Below are 11,363 nucleotides of genomic sequence, written 5' to 3' on the forward strand. Positions count from 1 at the left end.
GCTTTTGCAGTCTCTCTCTCTCTCTCTCTCTCTCTCTCTCTCTCTCTCTCTCTCTCTCTCTCTCTCTCTCTCTCTCTCTCTCTCTCTCTCTCTCTCTCTCTCTCTCTCTCTCAAAGCTAGTAAAGCTAGTAAAGCTTTAGATGTAAACTAAGTGACTGCAACAGTCAAGTTCTTCTATTTCTCTGTGTGTTTAGTACCTTAATGGCTATTTACAGTAGTGTTCAAAAAATAGCAGTGATTTTAAAAAAGTGAATAAAGCACAAAATCATTATAATAACTTTTATTTCCATAAATGCAAATGCACTGAAAATACTACACTTTTAATTCTAAATCAAAACATTAACAACATTTAGCCAGTTTGTGTTCATCCTTTACAGAAAGTTAAGAAAAATGAATATTAGGCTGTTCAAAAAAATAGCAGTGCCAGCATTTTTCTTTAAAAACTCAAAAAATGTATCTATAAACTGAAAATGTTTGAGGTTTCACTTTACTTTAAATTACTGAACTAATATTTAGTGGCATAACAATTGTTTCCGAGATCTGTGTTGCATGGAGTCGACCAACTTCTGGCACCTCTGAACAGGTATTCCAGTCCAGGATGATTAGACTACATTCCACAGTTCTTCTGCAATTTTGGGTTTTGCCTAAAAAAAAACACGTTTCAGACGTCAGCCCACAAGTTCTCTCTGGGATTGAAGTCAGGGGATTGGGCTGGTCACTCTATTACCTTAGTCTTGTTTGTCTGTAACCAAGATGTTTTGGGTCATTGTCATGTTAAAACACCCATTTTAAGGGCATTTCTTCTTCGACATAGGGCAACATGATCTCCTCAAGTATTCTGATATATTTAAACTGATCCATGATCCCTCGTATGTGATAAATAGGCGTAACACCATGGTATGAAAAACATCCTCATATCATAGTTTTGTACCACCATGCTTTACTGTCTTCACAGTGAACTTGGGCTTGAATTCAGTGCTCGAGGGTCATCTGACATACTGTCTATGGCCACTTGACCCAAAAAGAACAATTTAGCTTTCACCAGTCCACAAAATGTTGAGCCATTTCTCTTTGGACCAGTCAATGTGTTCTTTGGGAAATTTGAACCCATTCAGGACATGTCTTTATCTTAACAACGGGACTTTGCAAGGAGTTCTTGCTGGTAAATTGGCTTCACTTAATCATCTTCTGTACTCACTGGGAACTTCAGATGTTTCTTGATCTTTCTGGAGGTGATCACTGGCTGAACCTTTGCCATTCTGGCTATTCTTTGATCCATTCAAACAGTAGTTCCACGCTTCCTTCTGCATCTTTCAGGTTTTGGTTGTCACTTTAAGGCATTTGAGATCATTTTAGCTGAGCAGCCTATCATTTGCTGCACTTCTCTGTATGTTTTTCCCTCTAAAATCAACTTTTTAATCAAAGTACGCTGTTCGTACTGGAACAACCCATTTTACCCAGTATTTCAGAAGGAAATGCGCTATGACCAATCTGTGCAACATTTGCCCCCCTCCTACCTTAAATAAGGGCCAAAATTGACACCCATTCTTCTGCAAAATGAATGACTTCACCAATTGAAGTCACTGCTATTATTTTGAACAACCCCCTTTCAATCAATGCTTCGATTACTCAGAATGAACGGCATGCATGTCCTAATTGTTGGGTTTGTTTTGTTTTCAATACTCTACTACACTTTCAAGTAAATTTTTTGCTATGTAGAAATTGCATTTCTACTAAAAACATTGATTTATCAAGTTAATGGTGTTGGACTGCTATTTTTTTGAACACCACTGTAAACCCTAGATTTAAATTGTGATCCTTAAACAGCTTTACATCAGACTTCACAAAATAAATTCTTAGTAGTCCATGTCTTGTTAAAAACTCGACCGTCTCTATCAATCGTACTCAGTTCTGTTTGCCAACACATTACGGTAAAGCTGGATTCACTCGAACACTCGTACAGTGGTGTTAAAAAAAATAGCAGTCCAACACCATTAACCTGATAAATCACTGTTTTTAGTAGAAATGCTATTTCTACATAGCAAATAATTTACTTGAAAGTGTAGTAGAGTATTGAAAACAAAACAAACCCAACAATTAGGACATGCATGCTGCTCATTCTGAGTAATCGAAGCATTGATTGAAAGGGGGTTGTTCAAAATAATAGCAGTGAGGAGTTCAATTGGTGAAGTCATTCATTCTGCAGAAGAATGGGTGTCAATTTTGGCCCTTATTTAAGGTAGGAGGGGGGCAAATGTTGCACAGGTTGGTCATACACATTTCCTTCTGAAATACTGGGTAAAATGGGTTGTTCCAGACATTGTTCTGATGAACAGCGTACTTTGATTAAAAAGTTGATTTTAGAGGGAAAAAACATACAGAGAAGTGCAGCAAATTATTGGCTGCTCAGCTAAAATGATCTCAAATGCCTAGAAGTGACAACCAAAACCTGAAAGACGCAGAAGGAAGCGTGGAACTACTGTTCGAAAGGATCAAAGAATAGCCAAAATAGCAAAGGCTCAGCCAATGATCACCTCCAGAAAGATCAAGGAACATCTGAAGTTACCAGTGAGTACAGAAGATGATTAAGTGAAGCCAATTTACCAGCAAGAACTTCTTGGAAAGTCACATTGTTAAGAAAAAGACATGTCCTGAATGGGGTAAAATTTGCCAAGGAACACACTGACTGGTCCAAAGAGAAATGGCTCAAAATTTTGTTGACTGGTGAAAGCTAAATTGTTCTTTTTGGGTCTAGTGGCCGTAGACAGTATGTCAGACGACCCCTGAGCACTGAATTCAAGCCAAAGTTCACTGTGAAGACAGTAAAGCATGGTGGTACAAAATTATGATATGGGGATGTTTTTCATATCATGGTGTTACGTCTATTTATCACATACGAGGGATCATGGATCAGATTAAATATATCAGAACACTTGAGGAGATCATGTTGCCCTATGTCGAAAAAGAAATATCCTTAAAATGGGTGTTTCAACATGACAATGACCCAAAACATCTTGATTACAGACAAACAAGATTGAGGTAATAGAGTGACCAGCCCAATCCCCTGACTTCAATCCCATAGAGAACTTGTGGGCTGACGTCTGAAACATGTTTTTTTGAGGCAAAACCCAAAAATGCAGAAGAACTGTGGAATGTAGTCTAATCATCCTGGACTGGAATACCTGTTCAGAGGTGCCAGAAGTTGGGCGACTCCATGCAACACAGATCTTAGAAACAATTGTTTTGCCACTAAATATTAGTTCAGTAATTTAAAGTAAAGTGAAACCTCAAACATTTTCAGTTTATATATACATTTTTTGAGTTTTTAAAGAAAAATGCTGGCACTGCTATTTTTTTTTAACAGCCCAATATTCATTTTTCTTAACTTTCTGTAAAGGATTAACACAAACTGGCTAAATTTTGTTAATGTTTCGATTTAGAATTGAAAGTATAGTATTTTCAGTGCATTTGCATTTATGGCAATAAAAGTTATTATAATGATTTTGTGCTTTTTTGCATTTTTAAAATCACTGCTATTTTTTTTGAACACCACTGTACATAGAAACTTAAGTAAATTTAAAGAAATAGTGTTTCTGTCAAAATAAAATAATCCTGTTGTATTACATGTGTGATGTACATTTATTTACCTCATGTGGGCTGGTTGGGGACAGTCAAAGGGTCGGATGTGGCCTGCGGGCTGTACAATGCCCAGGTTTGGTCTAAATACTTGGGTAAAATTAAGCTGTATTTAAATAATTTTGTTTGGGCTTTATCTACTTCTTGGTTGACGTGTTAAACTCCAAAATATTGGTAGATGGTTTTAAGAAAACAGCCCTTCCAACATATATGTCAAATTGAAGCGAGCAGATGAAAAATCATCCATGAAAGTTGCATCATTTTTATGATCATCTTAACTGTTTGGTAGAGGCTCATTAAAAATACTGTGTGCACTAGTAAAAATATATTGTTTGTTGTTGGTATAGTCCTAAGAATTTTTTATTTTATCATTTTGGGTGGCATGGTGGCTCTGTTGCCTCACAGCACGAAGGTCCTGGGTTTGAATCCCAGGTGGAGCGGCCCGTGTTCTTTCTGTGTGGAGTTTGCACGTTCTCTCTGTGTCTGCGTGGGTTTCCCTGGGAGCTTTGGTTTCCTTCCACAGTCCAAAGACATGCAGTCAGGTCAATTGGAGATGCTAAATTGCCATAGTTGTGTATGTGTGTTTGCCCTGTGATGGACTGGCGACCTGTCCAGGGTGTTTCCTGCATTTCGCCCAGTGAATCTGACCCAGTGCGACCCTGAATCGAATAAAGCGGTGGTAAAACAATGAATTAATTAATGTTATAATTACTTTGGAATGATATTAAGGGCTGTATTGTTTGATTCACTAAAGATCTATCGCAGTTCAGCATTGCTTAAGTTGTACTTGTAGTTTAATAATCTACACATTTCACAGTTAGAATTACTCCTCACTTAGGTGTTAATGCATCGCACCCTCTTCATACTGCGTATAGTACACACCATGACCGCCTCTGTCACCACGGAAGACATTAATGAAGAAAGTCCAACTTGTCATGACTCCCCTCGCGGTTCCATGTTGTTCCTGGAAACACAAGCGTTTGCCATTTCCCATTATTGCATGCGTCCCTGTCGTCAGTCTCCTGTGAGTTAGGAGAATCGGGGTGGAATCTGCGACCCTGAGAATGTCCCCCCCTGCCCCCTGTGTGAGCCCACCCATGTAGGAAGAGGGTCAGGACACTGTAGTGTTATCACTGAGTGTGCGGGATGGGATTGTGCAGTGACAGAGGGAGTGGGAGTGTAAATGTGTCGCTGAGATTGTGAAATGAGGGATGGACTGAGAGAGCAAAGCTGGCTTCTCCAGGCCCCAGGAAGAGTGCAAAGATACTGATGTCTCATTTATCATCAGCCTGAACGGGGGCTGTGTATAAATACCAAACTGCTGGGAATGTACTAATGAGTGAGCGCTCATTTAATTTCATCACTTTTCACTCTTTTACATTCATCTAGCTTATCTTCACTGGTTGTGGGGTATGAAGCTTCATTAACTGGAACTAGCAAATTTTGTATCCTGACTGGAATTTTCAAAAGACCAAAAGGTTGTCAATACTAATAAATCCTAATGATTCTCTGTTTTGATTTGATACAACATCATTTTAATGATTACCTGGATACAATCCAAAATAAAAATTAAAAAGTTGTGACAGTGTGGAAGTAAAAATAAAAGAGTCAAATAAAATAATGTGGTGTTTCTTACATTTACTTTGACTTGTATTTCAATGCAGACTGTATGAACCCAAATTATTTCATGTTTTGTCTGATCAATTTCATTTCACTTTTTAACATGCATCCATTCCGGGCAGCTGGGTAGCACTGTCATGTCACAGCAAGAAGGTCCTGGGTTCAATTCCCAGGTGATCCTTTTAGTTTGTTGACAAACTGGAGAACCTCTGCACATCTGTGCTCCTTAAAGACCTTTAAAAGATACTGCTTTTGGACCAAATTATGATTAGAGTCACCTATTAATTCACATTTTTATTTTATTGGGGTTGTACATGAAAAAAATATTTGCTGTGTAAATATTAGTAAAGGAGAAACAGCCTATAGCCTTCTACAACCCCAAATCAGAATCAGTTGGGACAGCATGGAAAATGCAAATAATAATAAAAAAAACCAGTTTCATACATTTACTTTGACTTTTATTTGATTGCAGACAGAGATGTTTCAAGTTTTATCTGCTCAATTTTATTTCATTTATTAATAAACATCCATTCCTGCATTTCAGGCCTGCAACACATTCCAAAAAAAAGTTGGGACAGTGAAGAATTTACCACTTTGTAATGTTGCCATTCCTTTTCACCACACTTAAAAGACGTTTTGGCACCGAGGATACCAAGTGATTTAGTGTTTCAGGGTTTTTTTTGTCCCATTCTTCCTGCAAACACGTCATTGTCACATTTTTATTTTAAAATTGTCCACACATTCTCTATTGGGGACAGGTCAGGACTGCAGGCAGGCCAGTCCAGTACCCGTACCCTCTTCTTCCGCAGCCGTGCCTTTGTAATGTGTGCAGCATGTGGTTTTGCATTGTCTTGTTGAAAAACGCATGGACGTCCCTGGAAAAGACGACGTCTTGAAGGCAGCACATGTTGCTCTAAGATCTCAGTGTACTTTACTGCATTAATGCTGCCATCACAGAAGTGTAAATGACCTTTGCCAAGGCCGCTGACACAGCCTCATACAGGAACATAATCATTTGTAACTTTGTAAGTTTGAGAATGTTATATAATTTTGTGATATGGTCTTTGTATTTCTATATTAGTAATAATGATTGACTACAGCTGCATCCATGGCCTTTCTGCTATATGTTTGACAAAATGAAAAAAAATATGAATGATCATGTTGCTATTTAAAACATGTATTTTTAAATGCTGATTTTTAGAAATGACTTCATTAGGAAAATTGTTATTAGGATTTTACAAGAAGACAAGATCATTCTATAACAAGTAAACAACACTTACATTCAAAAAGCTACAGGTTTACAGCAAACACCTTAAATGTCCCTGTCAGTACAATTCATTAATCGGTGAGTGAAACAGTTGTGATACTTTTAGACTTAATTCATAGGAAGATAAGAGCAGTCACTTGAAGTGAACAGTATTTGTTTCTGAATATTTTCCCCAAATTTTTGTTAATGTCATTGTTTATGTTTATAAATAAATTAGAGATGCATGAGTACCGATACTAGTATCGGGTATTTGTCCGATACCGCGCTCATTAACTCGTACTCGCAAACGAGGCTCCGATACCAAACATCCGATACCGCGTGCCTAGTGCACGTTGCTGCGTTAACGCAGGGATTTTCAACCTGTGGGGCGGCAGTGCGAGATTTTTTTACTTCTAAAACTAAAGCAATTCATTTTTCACCCACGGGAGACAGATTGAATTATTCTCACTGACCACGCTCACACGCACGTTTAATGTTATTTAGTTCCGTTTGAAAAAAACCCCCTTCAAAATAGAGCTAACAGCGAAGATAACCGGTTACAAAAGCAGCGACCGCTGTTATAGGACGTGTGTGTGTCTTTAATACTCTGTTCACAGTGTCGATACAAGTGATTCAGGAGTCGACTCATTTTAAGCGCCGCGTAAGTTTCTTTTCTCAGTCATCTCTCCGTGTTTACTGTTATGATGAATGATGCGGTTGTAAATAAACACCAACTACTACAGAACATTCTGTGTGACTCGCTTACATTATAAAGCTCAGGCTTAATTATACCGTTTATTACCACAGAGCGGGAGCCGACTCAGAGTCGTTTACTATTTACCGAGGTGAACCACGAACGTATGTGCTGATAGAATCGGCTCAGATGGGATCGGACTGTATTATCCTTTTAAAGTAAATATTTCAATCAGCAGAATCGCATCGCATGTATGATGTGCACAACGTTAATTACGTGCGTTTATTAATGAACGTTAACGTTAGCTTGTCAGAAGCTTTCTCAGTGATGTCTGTGCGGTGTTTTTTTTTTTTACAATTAGTGATGGCAACCCAAGCAACTGTTCCACTGCACTATTTTACACTAAAAACTACACTATTCCATAATGCTCCAGATTGCATCATTCTAAATAGGTATCGGTATTGGTATCGGCGAGTACAAAAATACATGTAGCTACTTGTACTCGTACTCGGTTGGGAAAAAATTGTATCGATGCATCCCTAAAATAAATACATAAGATCAAACCCAAGCTGCCAAGACCTATCTTGCAGTGCAACACCCACTCTACAAGTTGTGCAACCCCCGTTTCACTTCTCTTTATTTATTCCTCTTCAGAATTTTTAGTTATTCCTCTTGTAAGTTCACATATACAGTGGACCCTTGACTTATGAATTTAATTGGTTCCAAAGGGCTGTTCTTAAGTCAAAATATTTGTTAGTTAAACCTACATACAATTAATCCGTGCCAGTCCTCCCAAACCACCCCCTTACCTAACCTTTCTAATGTCTTAAATGGTCTTTTTTGTTATAAATACAAGTATATTTTCCCTTAAATCTTAAATTATAGAATAGACATTCCTGTAATAAACAATAATAAACAACAATACACAGTAGTACTGTACATAAAAACACATACATCACATTTCAGTACAGTACGTGTGCTGTACCATACACCATAATACATTTCCTTCTTTTTTTTTTTTTTTACAAAATGTACCTACCAGAAACAACAATAACTCTCATATTTCTTTATTATTTCCTTCTTTATTTCAGTAGTGTTGTATTTTGTAGGTGTAACTGCACGAAAGAAAGAATATTTTACTGAGCCGAATTCCTTCTTCTCTCTCACTCACTGTCCCCTCTGTCTGATACACAGTGACAGCTACTGGCAGGAGTAATTATACTACAACAAACAGTAATAGATTTGTTCATTTTCTCATCACTACACTTTTACAAAATATAAAGAAAACACCGAAAAAAACACCATCCACTGTAGAGTGAGAGAGAGACGGTCGGACTTGTTCGTGACGTCACGTGTTTCGCGAATTTCGGTTCGTAATCCAGAATTTGTTCAGACGTTAAGTTAAAAAAGATCATTCGTAACCCAAAATGTTCGTATGGTAAACTGTTCGTAACTCAAGGGTCTACTGTACTTTGGTAAAAAAAAAAAAAAAAAATATGTAAACATTTTTTCAAAAAGTTGGGACAGTGGCTATAATACAGTTTAGTTTTTCCTCTAGAGGTGTTACTAGGGTGTCATCTTTTGGGCATTTGAATTATTTGGGTGGGCAACAACAAAATGTTGCTTTTCCTAAATATGGTATGTTTGTTTGTTAATTAAGATTTTAATGTCATGTTTACACTTTGGTTACATGCATGACATTGACATTGCCAATTCTGTACATCCAATTCACCTCACTTATACGTCTTTGGACTGTGGGGGGAAAACAGAGCTTCTGGAGAAAATGTACACACAGCCCCTACAGAAAACATGCAAGCTTCACACAGAATGGACCCGGAACATTCCAGCTATGAATCAAATCCAGGACCTTCTTACTGTGATGTGACTACCCACCAAGTCATGTGCTGTCCATACATTGAGTAAGTAAACTAGGCTGTAGTTTCATTTTTAAAAAGGGGACAAAAGAAATACAATTACAGCATCCGATGATACAGAGCCACATATCCTAGCTAACTAAATAAAACTAATCATGTGATCCTTCTTTAAAATTGTTTTATACTGTATCTACACAATCCAACTCCAACAATTCAAGTGACTAGCAACAAATCAGCTATGAAGCTGCCTAGCTAGCTGGCTAATCACTAAACCAGTGGCCACCAAGTGAGCTGGTTACATAAAAGAAACACACAGCTTGGACCATCAGACTGTGGAAACGTGTATTGAGGTTAAACAAATCAACAAATGGGCTGCTCAGGTGGCGCAGCGGAAAAAACACACGCTTGAACCAGAGCTGGGATCTCGAATACATCGTATCGAATCTCAGCTCTGCCTACCGGCTAAGGCTGAGCGGCCACATGAACATTGCTTGGCCTGTTGTTCAGATATGGGTGGGACTAAGCCTGATGGGGTCTCTCTCCCATGACTGGTGCAATTACGACCTCTGCTGGCTGATTGATGGCGCCTGCACTGATAAAATGCATACGGCATGCAGCCCACGTGTCGGAGGGGGCTTGGGTTAGCTTCGTTCTTTTCAATCAGAGCAGGGATCGGCATTGGTGGAGAGGAAGCATGATGCAATCGGGCAATTGGACACACTAAAAAGGGAGAAAAATGGAAGAAAATGCATTAAAAGAATATATATATATATATATATATATATATATATATATACAGTATATATATATATATATATATATATATATATATATATACAGTATATATATATATATATATATATATTAATGCAGAAAAGTACACTAATATTTTAAAGCAACATATGCTGCCTTCAAGACGTCTTTTCCAGAAACATTTATGCATTTTCCAACAAGACAATGCAACACCACATGCTGCACACATTACAAAGACATGACTGTGAAAGAAGAGGGTACGGGTACTGGACTGGCCTGCCTGCAGTCCTGACTTGTCCTCAATAGAGAACGTGTGGAGCATTTTGAAATGAAAATGTGTACTTAACACATGTTAACATAAAGAATGGGACAAAATATCTCCTGACACACTTAATTACTTGGTATCCTCAGTGCCAAAACATCTTTTAAGTGTTGTAAGAATGCCAACATTACAAAGTGGTAAATGTTTTACAGTCCCAGCTTTTTTTGGATTGTGTTGCAGGCCTGAAATGCTGGAATGGATATATATTGTGGCATTTCACTCTTTTACTCATAGGAGGTAGCTCTTTATTAAAAATTGCCTTTAAATTGATTACAAAAGCAAGAGCAAGACCAGATCTGACGTAGCCAGACCACTTCCACTACTACTGAACAAACACAAAACAGACACACCACCTAACATGACACACCTCTCAAAAACGGTAACTTAACAGAAACAACATGAAAATGAACACAAAATGCACTATGCACTTCAGCATTTGGAGTATAACTATTTACATACAGACAAACCACTCTTTAACCACAAAACAAACTTTTTATCCTCTAAAAATGGGATCTTTTCTGCTCCAGTTGATGATGCACGTAGGGGAACGCACCCCCCTACCTTACTACAGTGGCGGATCAGCCGGTCGCCACAATATTAACAAATGAAATGTTCATACTGTCTGCAATGAAATAATAGTCAAACTAAATGTAAGAAACAGTCCCATTTTTTTTATATAGAGTTGTATCTTGTATTTGTACTATTTTAATTGAATATTGTTTTAAAATGATTTGCAAATGTGATTTTAAATATACAACGTTTTTGTGTACAAAATTCTATAATGTGATTAAAACCTACACTCTCGCCTTATGATGAGAGGAAATTTGTCCTGATTGTCTGACCATCCACACACATTTTATCCCAGCAAAATGTGTTAAGTTAGGTATCTTTTTCCTGATCTTGATAAAGAAAGCACTGTTCTATGTATTTTTTTGTTGCAGTCAACCTGGTCCTGTTTGCATTAGCACAAAAAGTCACCAATTGTAATCGTTCACTATCTATTTTACCACCACTTTATCCTGGTCAGGTTCATAGTGGGGCTGATTCACTGGGTGAGAGGTAGGAAACACCAGTCCATTACAGAGCAGACACACACACACACACACACATTTTAGGCAGTTTTTAGCAGCTCCAGTTAACTGCACTCGGAGGAAAACCACATGTATACACAGAGAACATGCAAAATCCACGCATAAAGGACTCTAAGTGTTCAGCCGG

Source organism: Trichomycterus rosablanca, chromosome 7 (assembly GCF_030014385.1).
Source record: "Trichomycterus rosablanca isolate fTriRos1 chromosome 7, fTriRos1.hap1, whole genome shotgun sequence".
Taxonomy (NCBI): domain Eukaryota; kingdom Metazoa; phylum Chordata; class Actinopteri; order Siluriformes; family Trichomycteridae; genus Trichomycterus; species Trichomycterus rosablanca.